The sequence below is a fragment of the Equus caballus genome, chromosome 19 (genome assembly GCF_041296265.1).
Source record: "Equus caballus isolate H_3958 breed thoroughbred chromosome 19, TB-T2T, whole genome shotgun sequence".
Taxonomy (NCBI): Eukaryota; Metazoa; Chordata; class Mammalia; order Perissodactyla; family Equidae; genus Equus; species Equus caballus.
In genome coordinates this window covers 8,234,521-8,243,410 of record NC_091702.1, presented here as the reverse complement: position 1 = coordinate 8,243,410, position 8,890 = coordinate 8,234,521, and the positions used below count along the sequence as shown (strand labels likewise).

At 55.5% G+C, this 8,890-nt stretch overlaps 1 long non-coding RNA gene across 1 annotated transcript; it reads right to left on the bottom strand.

Moving 5' to 3' along the window:
• Nucleotides 1–3,019: 3,019 nt before the first annotated feature.
• On the bottom strand, nt 3,020–5,046 carry LOC138919082 (uncharacterized). The gene is made up of 2 exons (XR_011428988.1): nt 4,929–5,046; nt 3,020–4,013 (listed from the first exon to the last, which is right to left on the bottom strand). It is a non-coding gene; the product is annotated as an uncharacterized lncRNA (long non-coding RNA).
• Nucleotides 5,047–8,890: the final 3,844 nt, after the last annotated feature.

Below are 8,890 nucleotides of genomic sequence, written 5' to 3'. Positions count from 1 at the left end.
GATTGCTAGCTCTGTGGAAACCAGTTCTAACTTCATTTGCAATGGTGATAGGCCTTAGTTGGAACAATTATGGAGGTTATTGGGAGAATGGTCAGGGAGAGGAATGAAGTATTGTCTACGTATCCTCTTCCACCTCAGCACAAACACACACGCACGGAATCACTGTTCTTGAGCCTGGAATGGAAAGCTGAACAGAGAGGAGAAGTCTTAGAGACCCAAGTGGGAACACGCTCAGCCAGAAATTGCTGTCCCTTCTCTTTGCCAGGCTCTGGGCCAGGCATGGGTCGGCAGACATAACCGTGAGCAAGTCAAGGGGCCTTGCCACCAGGGACTCCCTGTCTAGCGAGGCAGACAGGCTCACACAACAATAATTAGAGTGCAGAGTGTGGAGCCTGACACTAGCAGTGGATACACAGAAGTGTGCAAGCAAAAGAAGGAAGTCTCCAATTTGCCTGGAGTCATAGAAAAGACAACACAGAGGAAATGGCCCCACTCTGGGCCCTGAAGGGTGGATCAGCTGGTGGAAAGAAGTAGAGGGCATTCTGACATCGGGAGAAGCCTGTGGAAAACCAGGAATGTTCAACACTTTTGCATGTCGAGTTGTCCCAGATGGCTAAAGGAGGGGCTGTGTATCGGGGTGGGAGAGAGACACAGCTTGAACGCTGGCTGTGGTCAGGTCCCACATACCTCATATGTCTCTGAAGGACATTCAATATGTCAGTGGAGACAACAGGGATTCAGTGAGGCTTTGTCAGATTTTCATTTTAAAAGTGCTCTTGCAGTAGCAGTAGTTGGACTGACAGAAAAACAAGCTTCAGGAGCCTGTGACTATCACCAAGAGGAGGCCCCAGGATTCCCAGCCCTGGGATTGGGGGGCAGGGCTGAGGGGTGCAGACTCAGGAGGGATTTCTGAGGTGGAATGGACAGGACGTGACACCCAATCAGAAGGGCCTGGTTGAGAGAGAGAGAAAGGAAGGGGCAGGTGTGACTTGGGTTTGGGGCCAGCATCAGCAGGGGGGAATGGAACGGAGATCCTTGGAACCAGACAGACCCAGCTTCCAACCCCAGCTGTCCTGCTATCAAGTAATGCATTCATGGGCGGGTCACTTTTCAGAGCCTCCATTTGTTCCTTAAAGAAGAGTAATGAACAGGATTCGGTGGGAGCTGATGAGATCCTGGAGGCCTGGGGCAGAGAGATCCGAGGCAGGATGGAGGCTGTCTGTGAGGATTATTGTAGGCAGGCTCAAAGCTATGCCCTGTCACAGGACCGGTGGGTCATGGGAAGAGGGCCTGTGATGAGTACTGTTGAAAGTAGGGAAAGGAATGCTGGCAGGGTCTATGCCAGGGAGGCAGTGGGGGACGTTCCCACTGAGAGGATTTGGAGGCTTATGGCATTGGGATGCTGCTGGTCAGGATGCGGTGGTGAGAAAAAGTGTCAGATGCTTGGTAATTGCTACAAATTTAAAGCTACATCAGATCCTAGACCAGAGCTCAGTGCAGGAGGAAGAACAAAGGACCCCCAGGCCCTGGGAACTTGAGTTGGCTTTTCTGCCCAAGTCCATCGAGGAGTTAACGGGAGAAAGGGGCTCTGTGTGAAAGTGCTCATCAGAGCAGCACAGAACACTGAGACCCAGGAAGCGGGCTGGAATAACTCCCGTGAAGGAGTAAGGCCGAGCACGCCACAAGCAAGGCTGTGTAGCGAGGCTTGGGGGCCCAACACACCCATGTCAGAGGAGTCAGCCTCTGCAGACCCACTGGGAACTGCTCCTTTACCCCCACAGGGGAAGCCAGTCCAGCCTCTGAAGAGGAGTTCCAAGTCTCCACCGCACAGAGACCCACCACCAACAAACAGACGCAACAAACCAGCCGCTGCTTCCCACGGCCTCCTGCAGACCCTTCTCGGAGCTGCACGGCCACACTGGGCCTCCACAGTCTAAGAGAAATCAAGGGACTGGAGTGGAGCCAAAGGAGAGCAAAACATGATCCAGGGAGTGAGAAGAGGACCCACGAGGCAAGTTAACGAAACCGGGGCTGATTTGCCTAAAACAGCAAAGAGGAAATGGGAACGGCGTTCACATTCATGAAGAGGGGCCGGGGTCCAGTTATTTCCCAATTTCAAGAGTACAGAATAACAGGCAAATGGCCTAACTTGCCACGAGAGAGATCAGGTAAAGAAGGAGTTTCACAAATGTCTGTACCTCTTGGAAGGGCCTGCCCTGGAGGAAATGTCAAATACGGTTGTCCCCTCTCCCTGGGGGCAGCCTGCTGGAGACTAGATATGAGGCCCTGGCTTGTCTCCAGAGACCCACCAATCCCAGCTCTCCTGGCGCCTGGAGCCTGGCATCTCTTCAGAGCAGAAACCTGACAAGGGTGTGGCCAGCCTGGACCATGGGAGCATCTGTGCTTCCCCTGGTGGGGCTCCCGATCCAAGAACAAGCCTGACTTTAATCCCGTTTTCTCTTTGCTGTGTTCGAGATACAGCCAACAGCAGGTGCCTGCAGGTTCTTTGGCAGCTGGTAGGAAGTGTCTTACACCTTCCGCAAGTGGCAGTTTGGTCTGATCGGTGTGTGTGGTTCCCGGCACAGTGAAGATACTCAGAGAACCCTGGGAGGCTCCAGCTCCCGGGCAGCTCTGCTCTGCTGGCTATGGCTGCTACCGGGCTCACGTGTACTGTCCACCACTGGGAGTTCAGTCCCTCAGCCACCCATTGCTCACGGAAGGAACCGAGTCAAGACACAGAACCAAGCCTGAGGGCCTGCCTCCCCCCGCCCCCAAAACACCACGTAGGAGACGTATTTACCCACAGACAGGATAACAGTGCAGTTTGTTAGTAACCAGGACACTTGTGATAGTGAAGGAGGGGTGCTGTTGATAATCACGCTAGAACAAAACTGCCACCTATGGCCACACAATCTATCACTCATATTCAAAGCTCAAAGATAAGAGGGAGGTGCCCTCGGTATTGAAATTCTTCAGGAATCCTTGGAAGCTAGAAGAAAATACAGAAAAGGAACATCTGTTTTATCAAATGTGTATTAGTTATCTATTGCTGCTTAACAAGTCACTTCCCCATATTAGTGGCTCAAAGCCACATTCATGATGTCCTGCAGGTTCCGTGGGTGGGGAATGCGGGAGCGGCTTAGCCAGACCGTCGGCCTCCGTCAGACACTGCCCTGGCTGCCACCATCTGAAAGCTTGACTGTGGCTGGGAGGTCCACTTCCGAGCTGACGCACTCTCGGGGCTCCTTGGCAAGAGACCTCGGCTTCTCCCTCAGTTCTTCCCCACGGGGCTGCTTGAGTGTCCTCACCACAGGGCTGCTGGTGTCCCCAGAGACAGTGACCCGAGTCCCTTAGGCCTGTCCTGATCTCGTCTCAGACTCATGCACTGCCACTGTGGCCACTTTTCCTTCATTAGAACAAGCCACTGAGCCCAGCCCACACTAAGAGGCACGGAGGTGAAGCTTTCCTTGTGGAATGAAACACAGTCTTCAAGTGTTTGGCCATTGTCGTGAGTTCCTGTCTGCCTTTCTCCGAGCGCTGCCTTTTCATTCAGCCTGCCCCAGGGAACCCCGGGAAAGCACGGGCGTGTGCAGCCAGGAGGGCTGTCTCAGAAGCTGCTGTTCTGGCCACGCTGGCTCTCCGCTCCTCCCTGGGGTTTTCAGTCACTTGGGGTACTTCAAAGATGGGCTCTCTTGGGAGGTAATGAGTTCCCCATCACGGTATGTATATAAGGGGAAGTGGGATGGTCAATCGGCAGGTGACACAGATAAGTAGAGATGGGGAGGATTTAGCCTAAGCGACCTCCCGTGTCCCTCCTGACCGAGAGCATCCATGAGTTCCTGATCCCCCCAGGAACATGTTTACTTTGGCATCTGGATGGGCCACATAAGTACCGAGTCTGTGCTGTGTGGTAACGGAGGTGTCAGAGCCAAGAGGGGTTAATCGGCCCAGAGGAGGCTCTCAGGAGCAGGTTTCTGAGGAGGTGAAGGCATGGATTCTTGAAGGGAGAAGATCTGGGAAAAGAAGCGGGTGCGAGGATCAGGAGCCTCAATCTCCCCAACAGATGGAATTGACACGATTTCCAAAATGGTAATCATGGGGGGTTGTCCATTTCCTTTTGCAGCAAGCCTTGGGAGCTGTGCTTGGAGAGGTCAAAGCTGTTCTGGGAGCCCATGTCTGAAGCTCCATCAACAGGTGGAGCTACAAGGAGGCCGGCCCTTCACTTACACAGAGATCAGCATCGGCTGCCTGGAAAATCCTGGCTTAGGAAAATCGGCCTCCATTTTCCACCTGCTGGTACTCAAAGCAGATGGAGCCAAATGTGAGCTTGGGTAAGAGATCAGTGCCCTGTTCGTGGTGAATGCCCAGGCTGTTGAACAAAATAGCACACAGGCACAGGGCAGTTCTGGAGAGGAAGGGACAAGGAGCCACCTATCTGAGATTTCAGGGAGCAGATCCTGGCCTCCGACCCATACCGTCACCTACCAGTCCAGGGCCGAATGCCATGCCGGCTCTCACTTACTGTGAGCGAGGAGGTGGTTCCCACGCAGGGGCCCACCATCTGCCCCAGGGGAGGTCTGCTCTCGGCCCCGCTGGCTGTTACTGAGGAGCGTGGAGTCCTCATGGACATAGCGCCAGCCCGGGCTCCCTGCTGCACGGAGACGGGGACTAGAAGGCTGAGGAACCAGGGCTTGCGGGTGGATTTCCCTTCCTGTCCTCTTCCCCTTGCACTGGCTCTTCTGTTTCATTCCATCAGGAACAAACCAAGGTCAGTGCTGGGGCACATTTAGCCCCTTGGAAAGAGCTCTGCAACTTCCAGGTTTAAAAAAAGAAAATTGGACTCCTACAGTCAAGGCTAGCAGCTGGATATTAAAGATGGAAAAGAAGTGGGTCTTTAGGAGGGAAAGTGTGTAATGCCCAGCACCTACCAGGTCCATTACGAGCGGACAAGGTGACCAGTCAGGAGGATTCAAGGGGCCGGAGCTGGACTGTCCCCAAGCTGGTCCGTCCCCTTGACTTCAAAGGAAACAGTGTTTAAGTTTCAGGAGCAGCGTTTCTGAAAGTTCTCTGGAACACAGGGATCAGAACCGCCCCAGTCCCAGTGAAACTGTCCTTCTCAGGCCACCCTTCCTAGGGAGAATCGCCACTGCAAACGCCAGGGCGGGAATTCTCACCATAGCTCAGGCGTCACATCAGCCTTCCATGCTCACAGCCCCCTGGAAGGTTTGCCTCTTACTTTCCCCTAACAGATGTGTCCCCGAAGTCTGGCAGTCAGAAACACACAGGCTGTGTCTGCAGACAGCTCTGGTGGGGGCTCTGACGTACCTCCTAGCTGTGTGACTATGGGAAAGCTACTTAACCTCTCTGTGCTGCAGGTTCTCATTCGGATAGTCAGGATTTTAAAATGAAATAATGCATGGGAAGCACTTTAGCACAATCCTACGATTATTTGAAGTACATAATAATTGATGTAGCAGTTAACAAACAATTGAATGCTTATTAAAAAGTTTAAGTAGCCAGCTCACACGGTTCGTTTGATAGTCCTGATTTGTCAGTCTGTCCTACCAGACAGAAAAGTCTCTGAGGCAAGCGGGGGTTCTCATTAGTCGGGTTTCTCAAGCCCCTAACACAGCGTTGCTAATTGCTGATGGAGCAAACGAATGAACAAGGAAAGGCTGTGCAGAGCGGGTATGTGGCAGGGCTGGACTGAAGCTGGGGCTGGACCCTAGCCTTGCTTCCAGGAGTGTTGAGATGCCCTGGCACTGACGGGGGCCTCTGGGCCAGTGGGTCCCGCTTTTGGTTTGTGAAGAAGGCCTGCGCCTTATTGAGAGGGTTGAGGGTTCCTGGGCACTGCAGACACGTGGGGGCAGGAGGCAGATGGAGCAACAGCCACTTTCCAGTAGGAAGGAATGGTGAGGGAGGGGGTTTCCTCAACTGCGGGCTCTTGGCCCCTGAGACTGGGTGGGAGGGCACAGGACAGGCTGCGGCGGGGCGCTTGGTCCTCTGGCCTGCCTGCACAGTGGAAGCACCTGGGGCTTTGACTCAGGCTCTGCCCATTTGCAGGGATTCCGAGTTAATTAATCTGGGTGGGTTGGTTTTATCTCAACGCGCTTCCTTCTAATAAGTCGCCAAGGTTGGGGATCGCCATAGCCCCCCAAGGTGGGTCGCAGCCCCCCTTGATACAGCCAGCCAGCCCCTTGAGTCTGCGTAACCCCCTCGCTGAGCTCCGGATGGTCCCCAGAGGGCACTGGAGTCCTGACTTCACAGCTCAGGGAGGCTGCAGTGGAGGAGGCGGGGACGCCAGGAGCCAGGATTGAGGGCAGGGCCCTCCACGCGCGGCATGCTGCCCACCCCCACCCCCAGCGGTCCCCTGGGTCCCCGGCCTGGAGAGTCCCATTCCAAGGGCGTGGGAGGGCGCCCGGGAATCTGTATTGCTCACACACAAACCCAGATGCTTCTCTGGATCAGGCAAGTTTGGGAAACATCGCCATGCGCTCTTTCCTGGGTCCAGGCCATGGGAAGGAAACGGGAGTCAACCCGCCCCCGGAAACCTGAAGCACTGCGTCAGAACCGAACGCCCGGAGCCGCCCGCCCCTGAGTCCAGGCTGATTCCTCAGGCCGCCGCCGTCGGGGTCGGTTTTGAGACGTGGGCGGTGGACCGCTTCTCAGACCCGCCACCCGCCTCCTGCAGGTTCGCCGGGAGTGGGGGAGGGATCCGTGAGCCACCGCTCCCCGCCTCCGACTGGGAAGCTGGGCCGGGCCGCGGACCGTGCCGCTGGCAGCCGGCGCCCGCCCCCGCGGCCGCATCCTCCGGGGTGGGATGCGAGCGCTCCGGGCGCCCGCGCCGCCACCAAGCCACGTCTGCGACGCTGGGCGCGCCGCCCCAGGGAGCCCCGCCCCCAGCCGCCCCGGGCGCGACCATGTGCCCTCTCTAGAGCCCGCGGGACGTCGCCGGCAGCTGGGTGCGTGGGAGACGATCGTTTGCCCCTGGTAATGAGGCCGGTGACTGTTGGCCGGGGATCCAGACCACTGACCTCCTTCTCTCACCAGGGATCTTCCTCCTCCCGGCCTAAGGCTCAGGCTGGCTCCTGCCAGCACAGCGCGCGCGCACACGGGGGAAAGCTTTGAAAAAATGACGGCGTAGACGAGCTCACCGGCGGCGGGGCTGCGGAGCGGTTGGAGTTGACTCCCTGCAGCAGGGAATCCCTCGGTCCCACGCCCGCTCCCCGCCCGCAAGCTGCGGCACTGAAGGCCAGGGACGAGGGCAGCGAGCGCGCCGCCCGAGGTAAGTCGCCGAGCCCAGGCGGCTCCCCGCCGGCGCCCAGCTCTCCTCTCCCGCCCGCCGCCCGGGATCGTCCGCTGCTGGGGACCTCGCCCCGAGGGGCACCACTCGCAGCACTGGGGCGACGCCAAGTGGCGGGGCTGCCCCGCGAGGGGGCGCACTGGGGCGCAGCTGGGGGTCCTGAGGCTCCTGGCGGAGGGGACAGCCCCCCACCAGATGCCAATTCCCGGCGGGAGAAGGAGCGCTTGGGTCGGGCCCAGAAGCTGCCTGCGGGTAGCCGGATGGCACAGCCTCGAGGCTGCTGCCCCATCGCCTCCCAACCCTCCGCCTGGGGGTCATTCGCTAGGGTGTCTGTCTATGTCTTGACAGTTATAGTGTTGCCCTGGCTGATGCTCCTCGGGTCATCTTACTGACCCTGTCCCTGAGTGAACGCCCCGCCCCCCAGGCTCTGGGTCGGCCCTCTGGAAGTTTCCTTTCCACCCCTGTCTCCCCCAGAGATACACCTGGGGGACGCGCAGTAGCCACGCAGGTGAGCAGTCCCCTTCTTCGCAGGTATGCCAGGTGTGTTCCACGCTCTCTATTTGTAAAATAGACACTTTGGTCGACTTCTTTAGTTTTTCTTTCTCTTTTTTAAATTCCGAATTGCTCCCTAGTTGTCTGTGGCGGCCAAATTTAGCAGATTTTTCACGCCTCCCTCCACGCCATCAGTTTCTCACCTATAAAGTCAAATCAGCCTTGTGTAAAGCCACAGCTCATTTCGAAATTAAACTAAAGTGTGGCTATTATAGCTATTTTATAGATCTAAATTTTCCCGAGTTGTATCTCCTTAAAATTGGGCACCCGTGGATCCTTTCTTTTTGCATAATGAGCACTGACCCAGCAGGTGCCTTTTTAAAAGTTCAGAAGCTTCTCTGGATCTCCGCCACCGCCGCCATCGCCTTTCTGCCGCTAGAGGCGCTGTCGGTCTACCTACGAATGACTTGCTTTGGCCTCCAACTCTCAATTTCTGTGATTCTATGTAACAGGCGTTTATTTTTCAACGACAGGCCTCAGTCGCGAACTGTACCACTTTATGGTACATTTTATTTTGCAATTGCCATTGCTGCCCTCCGCCCCCACCACACGTACAGTAATGTGGCTAAAACCCAGCTCTCATTAAAATCCACAGGGCAGTGAAGACTCATTTGGGAATTAATGATTAAGTAAGACTTGCACAAAGTAATGAAGGAGCAGTAAGAAGGCCAAGAAAGAATACCGCTGGCCATCAAAGAAGTCGATGAGCTGCAAATGGAAATAGTGGTAGTCCAAAGTGTTTTGAAAGACTTTTCTACAAATTGGTCCTTTTGAAAGTGTTTTCAGAGAGACCTTTTCAAAACCTGGAACTGAATCTCAGAGTGTGCCTGAGGGATCTCCAACCGGGCACAAGCTCTCCGTGTAAACAGAAGTCCACTGACCCTGGACGGTATTATCTGTTAGAGCCAATGTTTACTAAATCAAGCTAATAATGGGAAATTATTTCATAGAGGGGGACTTTATTATTTTACGACTGCAGCTTTGGTGGAGAGAGCTTTCCCTTAGGATAAATATGAGTCGAAATAGAAAACCAGT